Consider the following 12281-nt stretch of genomic DNA (forward strand, 5'->3'; position numbering starts at 1 on the left):
AAGAATCCACGCCACAACCCTCATATTTTCCCCTCCAATTGGTGTCTGCCCTCGTGATTTTTCCCCTGCTTTTGCAACAGCTCTGAGGTTTGTTCTGGCCTCTTTTGGTCCTTGGCAATACACATCATTTCCACCCAGACCACTTTCTCATAGTCACAAAATTTCCCAAATTTTTTTTTTTTCCTTCAGTTTCAATTCCTTTGATGGAATCTCCATTTCAAAGTTCTTCTTAGTCCTTCCTATTTGTTTTGGTCTTCCGGGGGATGAATTTTGCAAGCCTAGAGGTAAGTCATGCGTTTCCCTGCACTGGATGGCATGCCATGCCTTTTGATGGCTTTGATTTTGGCCGAGATTTTTTTTTTCTTCATTTTTTTAAGAATCCACGCCACAACCCTCATATTTTCCCCTCTAATTTGTGTCTGCCCTCGTGATTTTTCTCCTGCTTTTGCAACAGCTCTGAGGTTTGTTCAGGCCTCTTTTGGTCCTTGGCAATACACATCATTCCACCCAGACCACTTTCTCATAGTCACAAAATTTCCCAAATTTTTTTTTTTTTCCTTCAGTTTCAATTCCTTTGATGGAATCTCCATTTCAGAGTGCTCCTTAGTCCTTCTTATTTGTTTTGGCCTTCAGCGGGGATCAATTTTGCAAGCCTAGAGGTATGTCATGAATGTACCTACACTGGATGGCATGCCATGCCTTTTGATGGCTTTGACTTTGACCAAAATTTTTCTTTTTTTTCTTCATTTTTTAATGTATCCCTGCCATGTCCCTCATATCTTCCCCTCCATATTGTGTCTGCCTCCTTGATTTTTCCCCTGCTTTTGCAACAGCTCTGAGGTTTGTTCAGACCTCTTTTGGTCCTTGGCACTACACATCATTCCCGCCCAGACCACTTTCTCATAGTCATTACATCTAGCCATTTTCTGGATTTTTGGGGGTTTTTTTCACTTGCATTTCTTTAGATCATATCTTCTTTCTGGAGTGTTTCTGAGCCTTTCTTTGCAGGGTCGCAAGATTTCGTTTCCCGTCCCGAAAGGAAATGAAATTTCCTTTCGGGACGGGAAACGAAATCTTGCGAAATCAATAGGAACCAAGGGGTGAAGCTTTGGTGCAAATCCCTCCTCTGGATGGCATGCCATGCAGATTGATGGTTTTGACTTTGACCAAAATTTTTCTTTATTTTTTCTTCATTTTTTAATGTATCCCTGCCATGTCCCTCATATTTTCCCCTCCATATTGTTTCTGCGTCCTTGATTTTTCCCCTGCTTTTGCAACAGCTCTGAGGTTTGTTCTGGCCTCTTTTGGTCCTTGGCACTACACATCATTCCTGCCCAGACCACTTTCTCATAGTCACAAAATTTCCCAAATTTTTTTTTTTTTTTCCTTCAGTTTCAATTCCTTTGATGGAATCTCCATTTCAGAGTGCTCCTTAGTCCTTCTTATTTGTTTTGGCCTTCAGCGGGGATCAATTTTGCAAGCCTAGAGGTATGTCATGAATGTACCCACACTGGATGGCATGCCATGCCTTTTGATGGCTTTGAGTTTGGATGAGATTTTTTTTTTTTCTTCATTTTTTTAAGAATCCACGCCACAGCCCTCATATTTTCCCCTCCATATTGTGTCTGCCTCCGTGATTTTTCTCCTGCTTTTGCAACAGCTCTGAGGTTTGTTCTGGCCTCTTTTGGTCTTTGGCACTACACATCATTTCCACCCAGACCACTTTCTCATAGTCACAAAATTTCCCAAATTTTTTCTTTTTTTCCTTCAGTTTCTATTCCTTTGATGGAATCTCCATTTAAGGGTGCTCCTTAGTCCTTCTTATTTGTTTTGGCCTTCAGCGGGGATCAATTTTGCAAGCCTAGAGGTAAGTCATGCGTTTCCCTGCACTGGATGGCATGCCATGCCTTTTGATGGCTTTCATTTTGGCCGAGATTTTTTTTTTCTTCATTTTTTTAAGAATCCACGCCACAGCCCTCATATTTTCCCCTCCAATTTGTGTCTGCCTCCTTGATTTTTCCCCTGCTTTTGCAACAGCTCTGAGGTTTGTTCTGGCCTCTTTTGGTCCTTGACACTACACATCATTCCTGCCCAGACCACTTTCTCATAGTCACAAAATTTCCCAAATTTTTTTTTTTTTTTCCTTCAGTTTCAATTCCTTTGATGGAATCTCCATTTAAGAGTGCTCCTTAGTCCTTCTTATTTGTTTTGGCCTTCAGCGGGGATCAATTTTGCAAGCCTAGAGGTATGTCATGAATGTACCCACACTGGATGGCATGCCATGCCTTTTGATGGCTTTGATTTTGGACGAGATTTTTTTTTTTTCTTCATTTTTTTAAGAATCAACGCCACAGCCCTCATATTTTCCCCTCCAATTTGTGTCTGCCTCCGTGATTTTTCCCCTGCTTTTGCAACAGCTCTGAGGTTTGTTCTGGCCTCTTTTGGTCCTTGGCACTACACATCATTCCTGTCCAGACCGCTTTCTCATAGTCACAAAATTTCCCAAATTTTTTTTTTTTTTTCCTTCAGTTTCAATTCCTTTGATGGAAACTCCATTTCAGAGTGCTCCTTAGTCCTTCTTATTTGTTTTGGCCTTCAGCGGGGATCAATTTTGCAAGACTAGAGGTATGTCATGCGTTTCCCTGCACTGGATGGCATGCCATGCCTTTTGATGGTTTTGACTTTGACCAAAATTTTTATTTTTTTTTCTTCATTTTTTAATGTATCCCTGCCATGTCCCTCATATCTTCCCCTCCATATTGTGTCTGCCTCCTTGATTTTTCCCCTGCTTTTGCAACAGCTCTGAGGTTTGTTCAGGCCTCTTTTGGTCCTTGGCACTACACATCATTCCTGCCCAGACCACTTTCTCATAGTCATTACATCTCCCCATTTTCTGGATTTTTGGGGGTTTTTTTCAATTGCATTTCTTTAGATCATATCTTCTTTCTGGAGTGTTTCTGAGCCTTTCTTTGCAGGGTCGCAAGATTTCGTTTCCCGTCCCGAAAGGAAATGAAATTTCCTTTCGGGACGGGAAACGAAATCTTGCGAATTCAATAGGAACCAAGGGGTGAAGCTTTGGTGCAAATCCCTCCTCTGGATGGCATGCCATGCAGAATGATGATTTTGACTTTGACCAAAATTTTTCTTTTTTTTTGTTCATTTTTTAATGTATCCCTGCCATGTCCCTCATATCTTCCCCTCCATATTGTGTCTGCCTCCTTGATTTTTCCCCTGCTTTTGCAACAGCTCTGAGGTTTGTTCAGGCCTCTTTTGGTCCTTGACACTACACATCATTCCTGCCCAGACCACTTTCTCATAGTCACAAAATTTCCCAAATTTTTTTTTTTTTCCTTCAGTTTCAATTCCTTTGATGGAATCTCCATTTCAGAGTGCTCCTTAGTCCTTCTTATTTGTTTTGGCCTTCAAGGGGGATCAATTTTGCAAGCCTAGAGGTATGTCATGAATGTACCCACACTGGATGGCATGCCATGCCTTTTGATGGCTTTGATTTTGGCCGAGATTTTTTTTTTCTTCATTTTTTTAAGAATCCACGCCACAACCCTCATATTTTCCCCTCCAATTTGTGTCTGCCCTCGTGATTTTTTTCCTGCTTTTGCAACAGCTCTGAGGTTTGTTCTGGCCTCTTTTGGTCTTTGGCAATACACATCATTTCCACCCAGACCACTTTCTCATAGTCACAAAATTTCCCAAATTTTTTTTTTTTTTCCTTCAGTTTCAATTCCTTTGATGGAAACTCCATTTCAGAGTGCTCCTTAGTCCTTCTTATTTGTTTTGGCCTTCAGCGGGGATCAATTTTGCAAGACTAGAGGTATGTCATGCGTTTCCCTGCACTGGATGGCATGCCATGCCTTTTGATGGCTTTGATTTTGACCAAAATTTTTCTTTTTTTTTTCTTCATTTTTTAATGTATCTCTGCCATGTCCCTCATATCTTCCCCTCCATATTGTATCTGCCTCCTTGATTTTTCCCCTGCTTTTGCAACAGCTCTGAGGTTTGTTCAGGCCTCTTTTGGTCCTTGACACTACACATCATTCCTGCCCAGACCACTTTCTCGTAGTCATTACATCTCCCCATTTTCTGGATTTTTGGGGGTTTTTTTCAATTGCATTTCTTTAGATTATATCTTCTTTCTGGAGTGTTTCTGAGCCTTTCTTTGCAGGGTCGCAAGATTTCGGAAACGAAATCTTGCGAATTCAATAGGAACCAAGGGGTGAAGCTTTGGTGCAAATCCCTCTTCTGGATGGCACGCCATGCAGAATGATGGTTTTGACTTTGACCAAAATTTTTTTTTTTTTTCTTCATTTTTTAATGTATCCCTGCCATGTCCCTCATATCTTCCCCTCCATATTGTGTCTGCCTCCTTGATTTTTCCCCTGCTTTTGCAACAGCTCTGAGGTTTGTTCTGGCCTCTTTTGGTCCTTGACACTACACATCATTCCTGCCCAGACCACTTTCTCATAGTCACAAAATTTCCCAATTTTTTTTTTTTTCCTTCAGTTTCAATTCCTTTGATGGAAACTCCATTTCAGAGTGCTCCTTAGTCCTTATTTGTTTTGGCCTTCAGCGGGGATCAATTTTGCAAGCCTAGAGGTATGTCATGCGTTTCCCTGCACTGGATGGCATGCCATGCCTTTTGATGGCTTCATTTTGGCCGAGATTTTTTTTTTCTTCATTTTTTTAAGAATCCACACCACAGCCCTCATATTTTCCCCTCCAATTTGTGTCTGCCTCCTTGATTTTTCCCCTGCTTTTGCAACAGCTCTGAGGTTTGTTCTGGCCTCTTTTGGTCCTTGGCACTACACATCATTTCCTGCCCAGACCACTTTCTCATAGTCACAAAATTTCCCAAATTTTTTATTTTTTTCCTTCAGTTTCAATTCCTTTGATGGAAACTCCATTTCAGAGTGCTCCTTAGTCCTTCTTAATTTTTTTGGCCTTCAGCGGGGATCAATTTTGCAAGCCTAGAGGTATGTCATGAATGTACCTACACTGGATGGCATGCCATGCCTTTTGATGGTTTTGACTTTGACCAAATTTTTCTTTTTTTTCTTCATTTTTTAATGTATCCCTGCCATGTCCCTCATATCTTCCCCTCCATATTGTGTCTGCCTCCTTGATTTTTCCCCTGCTTTTGCAACAGCTCTGAGGTTTGTTCTGGCCTCTTTTGGTCCTTGGCACTACACATCATTCCTGCCCAGACCACTTTCTCATAGTCATTACATCTAGCTATTTTCTGGATTTTTGGGGGTTTTTTTCACTTGCATTTCTTTAGATCATATCTTCTTTCTGGAGTGTTTCTGAGCCTTTCTTTGCAGGGTCGCAAGATTTCGTTTCCCGTCCCGAAGGAAATGAAATTTCCTTTCGGGACGGGAAACGAAATCTTGCGAATTCAATAGGAACCAAGGGTGAAGCTTGGTGCAATCCCTCCTCTGGATGGCATGCCATGCAGAATGATGGTTTTGACTTTGACCAAAATTTTTTTCTTTTTTTCTTCATTTTTTAATGTATCCCTGCCATGTCCCTCATATCTTCCCCTCCATATTGTGTCTGCCTCCTTGATTTTTCCCCTGCTTTTGCAACAGCTCTGAGGTTTGTTCTGGCCTCTTTTGGTCCTTGGCACTACACATCATTCCTGCCCAGACCACTTTCTCATAGTCACAAAATTTCCCAAATTTTTTTTTTTTTTCCTTCAGTTTCAATTCCTTTGATGGAATCTCCATTTCAGAGTGCTCCTTAGTCCTTCTTATTTGTTTTGGCCTTCAGGGGGGATCAATTTTGCAAGACTAGAGGTATGTCATGAATGTACCTACACTGGATGGCATGCCATGCCTTTTGATGGCTTTCATTTTGGCCGAGATTTTTTTTTTCTTCATTTTTTTAAGAATCCACGCCACAACCCTCATATTTTCCCCTCCAATTTGTGTCTGCCCTCGTGATTTTTCTCCTGCTTTTGCAACAGCTCTGAGGTTTGTTCAGGCCTCTTTTGGTCCTTGACACTACATATCATTCCTGCCCAGACCACTTTCTCATAGTCACAAAATTTCCCAAATTTTTTTTTTTTTTCCTTCAGTTTCAATTCCTTTGATGGAAACTCCATTTCAGAGTGCTCCTTAGTCCTTCTTATTTGTTTTGGCCTTCAGGGGGGATCAATTTTGCAAGACTAGAGGTATGTCATGCGTTTCCCGGCACTGGATGGCATGCCATGCCTTTTGATGGCTTTCATTTTGACCAAAATTTTTCTTTTTTTTTCTTCATTTTTTAATGTATCCCTGCCATGTCCCTCATATCTTCCCCTCCATATTGTGTCTGCCTCCTTGATTTTTCCCCTGCTTTTGCAACAGCTCTGAGGTTTGTTCAGGCCTCTTTTGGTCCTTGGCACTACACATCATTCCTGCCCAGACCACTTTCTCGTAGTCATTACATCTCCCCATTTTCTGGATTTTTGGGGGTTTTTTTCAATTGCATTTCTTTAGATCATATCTTCTTTCTGGAGTGTTTCTGAGCCTTTCTTTGCAGGGTCGCAAGATTTCCTTTCGGGACGGGAAACGAAATCTTGCGAATTCAGTAGGAACCAAGGGGTGTAGCTTTGGTGCAAATCCCTCCTCTGGATGGCATGCCATGCAGAATGATGGTTTTGACTTTGACCAAAATTTTTCTTTTTTTTTCTTCATTTTTTAATGTATCCCTGCCATGTCCCTCATATCTTCCCCTCCATATTGTGTCTGCCTCCGTGTTTTTTACCCTGCTTTTGCAACAGCTCTGAGGTTTGTTCTGGCCTCTTTTGGTCCTTGACACTACACATCATTCCTGCCCAGACCACTTTCTCATAGTCACAAATCTTCCCAAATTTTTTTTTTTTTCCTTCAGTTTCAAATCCTTTGATGGAATCTCCATTTCAGAGTGCTCCTTAGTCCTTCTTATTTGTTTTGGCCTTCAGGGGGGATCAATTTTGCAAGCCTAGAGGTATGTCATGAATGTACCCACACTGGATGGCATGCCATGCCTTTTGATGGCTTTCATTTTAGCCGAGATTTTTTTTTTCTTCATTTTTTTAAGAATCCACGCCACAACCCTCATATTTTCCCCTCCAATTTGTGTCTGCCCTCGTGATTTTTTTCCTGCTTTTGCAACAGCTCTGAGGTTTGTTCTGGCCTCTTTTGGTCCTTGGCACTACACATCATTCCCGCCCGGACCACTTTCTCATAGTCACAAAATTTCCCAAATTTTTTTTTTTTTCCTTCAGTTTCAATTCCTTTGATGGAATCTCCATTTCAGAGTGCTCCTTAGTCCTTCTTATTTGTTTTGGCCTTCAGCGGGGATCAATTTTGCAAGACTAGAGGTATGTCATGCGTTTCCCTGCACTGGATGGCATGCCATGCCTTTTGATGGCTTTCATTTTGGCCGAGATTTTTTTTTTCTTCATTTTTTTAAGAATCCACGCCACAACCCTCATATTTTCCCCTCCAATTTGTGTCTGCCCTCGTGATTTTTTTCCTGCTTTTGCAACAGCTCTGAGGTTTGTTCTGGCCTCTTTTGGTCCTTGGAACTACACATCATTCCCGCCCGGACCACTTTCTCATAGTCACAAAATTTCCCAAATTTTTTTTTTTTTTCCTTCAGTTTCAATTCCTTTGATGAAATCTCCATTTCAGGGTGCTCCTTAGTCCTTCCTATTTGTTTTGGCCTTCAGCATGCATCAATTTTGCAAGCCTAGAGGTATGTCATGAATGTACCAACACTGGATGGCATGCCATGCCTTTTGATGGTGTTGACTTTGACCAAAATTTTTCTTTTTATTTCTTCATTTTTTTAAGAATCCACACCACAGCCCTCATATTTTCCCCTCCAATTTGTGTCTGCCTCCTTGATTTTTCCCCTGCTTTTGCAACAGCTCTGAGGTTTGTTCTGGCCTCTTTTGGTCCTTGGCACTACGCATCATTCCTGCCCAGACCACTTTCTCGTAGTCATTACATCTCCCCATTTTCTGGATTTTTGGGGGTTTTTTTCAATTGCATTTCTTTAGATCATATCTTCTTTCTGGAGTGTTTCTGAGCCTTTCTTTGCAGAGTCGCAAGAATTCGTTTCCCGTCCCGAAAAATTCATTTCCTTTCGGGACGGGAAACGAAATCTTGCGAATTCAATAGGAACGAAGGGGTGAAGCTTTGGTGCAAATCCCTCCTCTGGATGGCATGCCATGCAGATTGATGGTTTTGACTTTGACCAAAATTTTTCTTTTTTTTTCTTCATTTTTTAATGTATCTCTGCCATGTCCCTCATATCTTCCCCTCCATATTGTGTCTGCCTCCTTGATTTTTCCCCTGCTTTTGCAACAGCTCTGAGGTTTGTTCAGGCCTCTTTTGGTCATTGGCACTACACATCATTCCTGCCCAGACCACTTTCTCATAGTCACAAAATTTCCCAAATTTTTTTTTTTTTTCCTTCAGTTTCTATTCCTTTGATGAAATCTCCATTTCAGGGTGCTCCTTAGTCCTTCCTATTTGTTTTGGGCTTCAGCGGGGATCAATTTTGCAAGCCTAGAGGTATGTCATGCGTTTCCCTGCACTGGATGGCATGCCATGCCTTTTGATGGCTTTCATTTTGGCCGAGATTTTTTTTTTCTTCATTTTTTTAAGAATCCACACCACAGCCCTCATATTTTCCCCTCCAATTTGTGTCTGCCTCCTTGATTTTTCCCCTGCTTTTGCAACAGCTCTGAGGTTTGTTCTGGCCTCTTTTGGTCCTTGGCACTACACATCATTTCCACCCAGACCACTTTCTCATAGTCACAAAATTTCCCAAATTTTTTTTTTTTTCCTTCAGTTTCAATTCCTTTGATGGAATCTCCATTTCAGGGTGCTCCTTAGTCCTTCTTATTTGTTTTGGCCTTCAGCGGGGATCAATTTTGCAAGACTAGAGGTATGTCATGCGTTTCCCTGCAATGGATGGCATGCCATGCCTTTTGATGGCTTTCATTTTGACCAAAATTTTTCTTTTTTTTCTTCATTTTTTAATGTATCCCTGCCATGTCCCTCATATCTTCCCCTCCATATTGTGTCTGCCTCCTTGATTTTTCCCCTGCTTTTGCAACAGCTCTGAGGTTTGTTCTGGCCTCTTTTGGTCCTTGGCACTACACATCATTTCCACCCAGACCACTTTCTCATAGTCACAAAATTTCCCAATTTTTTTTTTTTTTCCTTCAGTTTCAATTCCTTTGATGGAAACTCCATTTCAGAGTGCTCCTTAGTCCTTCTTATTTGTTTTGGCCTTCAGCGGGGATCAATTTTGCAAGACTAGAGGTATGTCATGCGTTTCCCTGCACTGGATGGCATGCCATGCCTTTTGATGGTTTTGACTTTGACCAAAATTTTTCTTTTTTTTTCTTCATTTTTTAATGTATCCCTGCCATGTCCCTCATATCTTCCCCTCCATATTGTGTCTGCCTCCTTGATTTTTCCCCTGCTTTTGCAACAGCTCTGAGGTTTGTTCTGGCCTCTTTTGGTCCTTGGCACTACACATCATTCCTGCCCAGACCACTTTCTCGTAGTCATTACATCTCCCCATTTTCTGGATTATTGGGGGTTTTTTCAATTGCATTTCTTTAGATCATATCTTCTTTCTGGAGTGTTTCTGAGCCTTTCTTTGCAGGGTCGCAAGATTTCGTTTCCCGTCCCGAAAGGAAATGAAATTTCCTTTCGGGACGGGAAACGAAATCTTGCGAATTCAATAGGAACCAAGGGGTGAAGCTTTGGTGCAAATCCCTCCTCTGGATGGCATGCCATGCAGATTGATGGTTTTGACTTTGACCAAAATTTTCTTTATTTTTTCTTCATTTTTTAATGTATCCCTGCCATGTCCCTCATATCTTCCCCTCCATATTGTTTCTGCGTCCTTGATTTTTCCCCTGCTTTTGCAACAGCTCTGAGGTTTGTTCTGGCCTCTTGTGGTCCTTGGCACTACACATCATTCCTGCCCAGACCACTTTCTCATAGTCACAAAATTTCCCAAATTTTTTTTTTTTTTCCTTCAGTTTCAATTCTTTTGATGGAATCTCCATTTCAGACTGGTTCTTAGTCCTTCTTATTTGTTTTGGCCTTCAGCATGCATCAATTTTGCAAGCCTAGAGGTATGTCATGAACGTACCAACACTGGATGGCATGCCATGCCTTTTCATGGCTTTGATTTTGGCCGAGATTTTTTTTTTCTTCATTTTTTTAAGAATCCACGCCACAACCCTCATATTTTCCCCTCCAATTTGTGTCTGCCCTCGTGATTTTCCCCCTGCTTTTGCAACAGCTCTGAGGTTTGTTCTGGCCTCTTTTGGTCTTTGGCAATACACATCATTTCCACCCAGACCACTTTCTCATAGTCACAAAATTTCCCAAATTTTTTTTTTTTTTCCTTCAGTTTCAATTCCTTTGATGGAAACTCCATTTCAGAGTGCTCCTTAGTCCTTCTTATTTGTTTTGGCCTTCAGCATGCATCAATTTTGCAAGCCTAGAGGTATGTCATGAATGTACCCACACTGGATGGCATGCCATGCCTTTTGATGGCTTTGATTTTGGCCGAGATTTTTTTTTTTTCTTCATTTTTTTAAGAATCCACGCCACAGCCCCCATATTTTCTTCTGCAATTTGTGTCTGCCTCCTTGATTTTTCTCCTGCTTTTGCAACAGCTCTGAGGTTTGTTCTGGCCTCTTTTGGTCCTTGGCACTACACATCATTCCTGCACGGACCACTTTCTCATAGTCACAAAATTTCCCAAATTTTTTTTTTTTTTTCCTTCAGTTTCTATTCCTTTGATGAAATCTCCGTTTCAGGGTGCTCCTTAGTCCTTCCTATTTTTTTTGGCCTTCAGCGGGGATCAATTTTGCAAGCCTAGAGGTATGTCATGCGTTTCCCTGCACTGGATGGCATGCCATGCCTTTTGATGGCTTTGATTTTGACCAAAATTTTTCTTTTTTTTCCACATTTTTTAATGTATCTCTGCCATGTCCCTCATATCTTCCCCTCCATATTGTGTCTGCCTCCTTGATTTTTCCCCTGCTTTTGCAACAGCTCTGAGGTTTGTTCTGGCCTCTTTTGGTCACTGGCACTACACATCATTCCCGCCCGGACCACTTTCTCATAGTCATTACATCTCCCAATTTTCTGGATTTTGGGGTTTTTTTCAATTGCATTCTTTAGATCACATCTCTTTCTGGAGTGTTTCTGAGCCTTCTTTGCAGGGTCGCAAGATTTCGTTTCCCGTCCCGAAGGAAATGAATTTCCTTCGGGACGGGAACGAATCTGCGAATTCAATAGGAACCAAGGGGTGAAGCTTTGGTGCAAATCCCTCCTCTGGATGGCATGCCATGCAGAATGATGGTTTTCATTTTGACCAAAATTTCTCTTTTTTTTTCCACATTTTTTAATGTATCTCTGCCATGTCCCTCATATCTTCCCCTCCATATTGTGTCTGCGTCCTTGATTTTTCCCCTGCTTTTGCAACAGCTCTGAGGTTTGTTCTGGCCTCTTTTGGTCACTGGCACTACACATCATTCCTGCCCAGACCACTTTCTTGTAGTCATTACATCTCCCCATTTTCTGGATTTTTGGGGTTTTTTTTCAATTGCATTCTTTAGGTCATATCTTCTTTCTGGAGTGTTCTGAGCCTTTCTTGCAGGGTCGCAAGATTTCGTTTCCGTCCCGAAAGGAATTTCATTTCCTTTCGGGACGGGAAACGAATCTTGCGAATCAATAGGACCAAGGGTGAAGCTTTGATGCAAATCCCTCCTCTGGATGGCATGCCATGCAGATTGATGGTTTTGACTTTGACCAAAATTTTTCTTTATTTTTTCTTCATTTTTTAATGTATCCCTGCCATGTCCCTCATATCTTCCCCTCCATATTGTGTCTGCCTCCTTGATTTTTCCCCTGCTTTTGCAACAGCTCTGAGGTTTGTTCTGGCCTCTTGTGGTCCTTGGCACTACACATCATTCCTGCCCAGACCACTTTCTCGTAGTCACAAAATTTCCCAAATTTTTTTTTTTTTTCCTTCAGTTTCAATTCTTTTGATGGAATCTCCATTTCAGACTGGTCCTTAGTCCTTATTTGTTTTGGCCTTCAGCATGCATCAATTTTGCAAGCCTAGAGGTATGTCATGAACGTACCAACACTGGATGGCATGCCATGCCTTTTGATGGCTTTGATTTTGGCGGAGATTTTTTTTTTTTTCTTCATTTTTTTAAGAATCAACACCACAGCCCTCATATTTTCCCCTCC

The 12281-nt window shown here is 41.4% G+C and overlaps 1 long non-coding RNA gene across 1 annotated transcript; it reads left to right on the plus strand.

Annotated features, from left to right (window-relative positions):
• The first annotated feature begins 684 nt into the window (after positions 1–684).
• LOC127059318 (uncharacterized) lies at positions 685–9787 on the plus strand. Its single transcript, XR_007777010.1, has 6 exons — positions 685–840; positions 1288–1488; positions 2626–3829; positions 6188–6369; positions 6786–6984; positions 8562–9787. It is a non-coding gene; the product is annotated as an uncharacterized LOC127059318 (long non-coding RNA).
• The last annotated feature ends 2494 nt before the right edge of the window (positions 9788–12281 follow it).

The sequence above is a fragment of the Serinus canaria genome, chromosome 2 (genome assembly GCF_022539315.1).
Source record: "Serinus canaria isolate serCan28SL12 chromosome 2, serCan2020, whole genome shotgun sequence".
In the NCBI taxonomy this organism is placed as follows: domain Eukaryota; kingdom Metazoa; phylum Chordata; class Aves; order Passeriformes; family Fringillidae; genus Serinus; species Serinus canaria.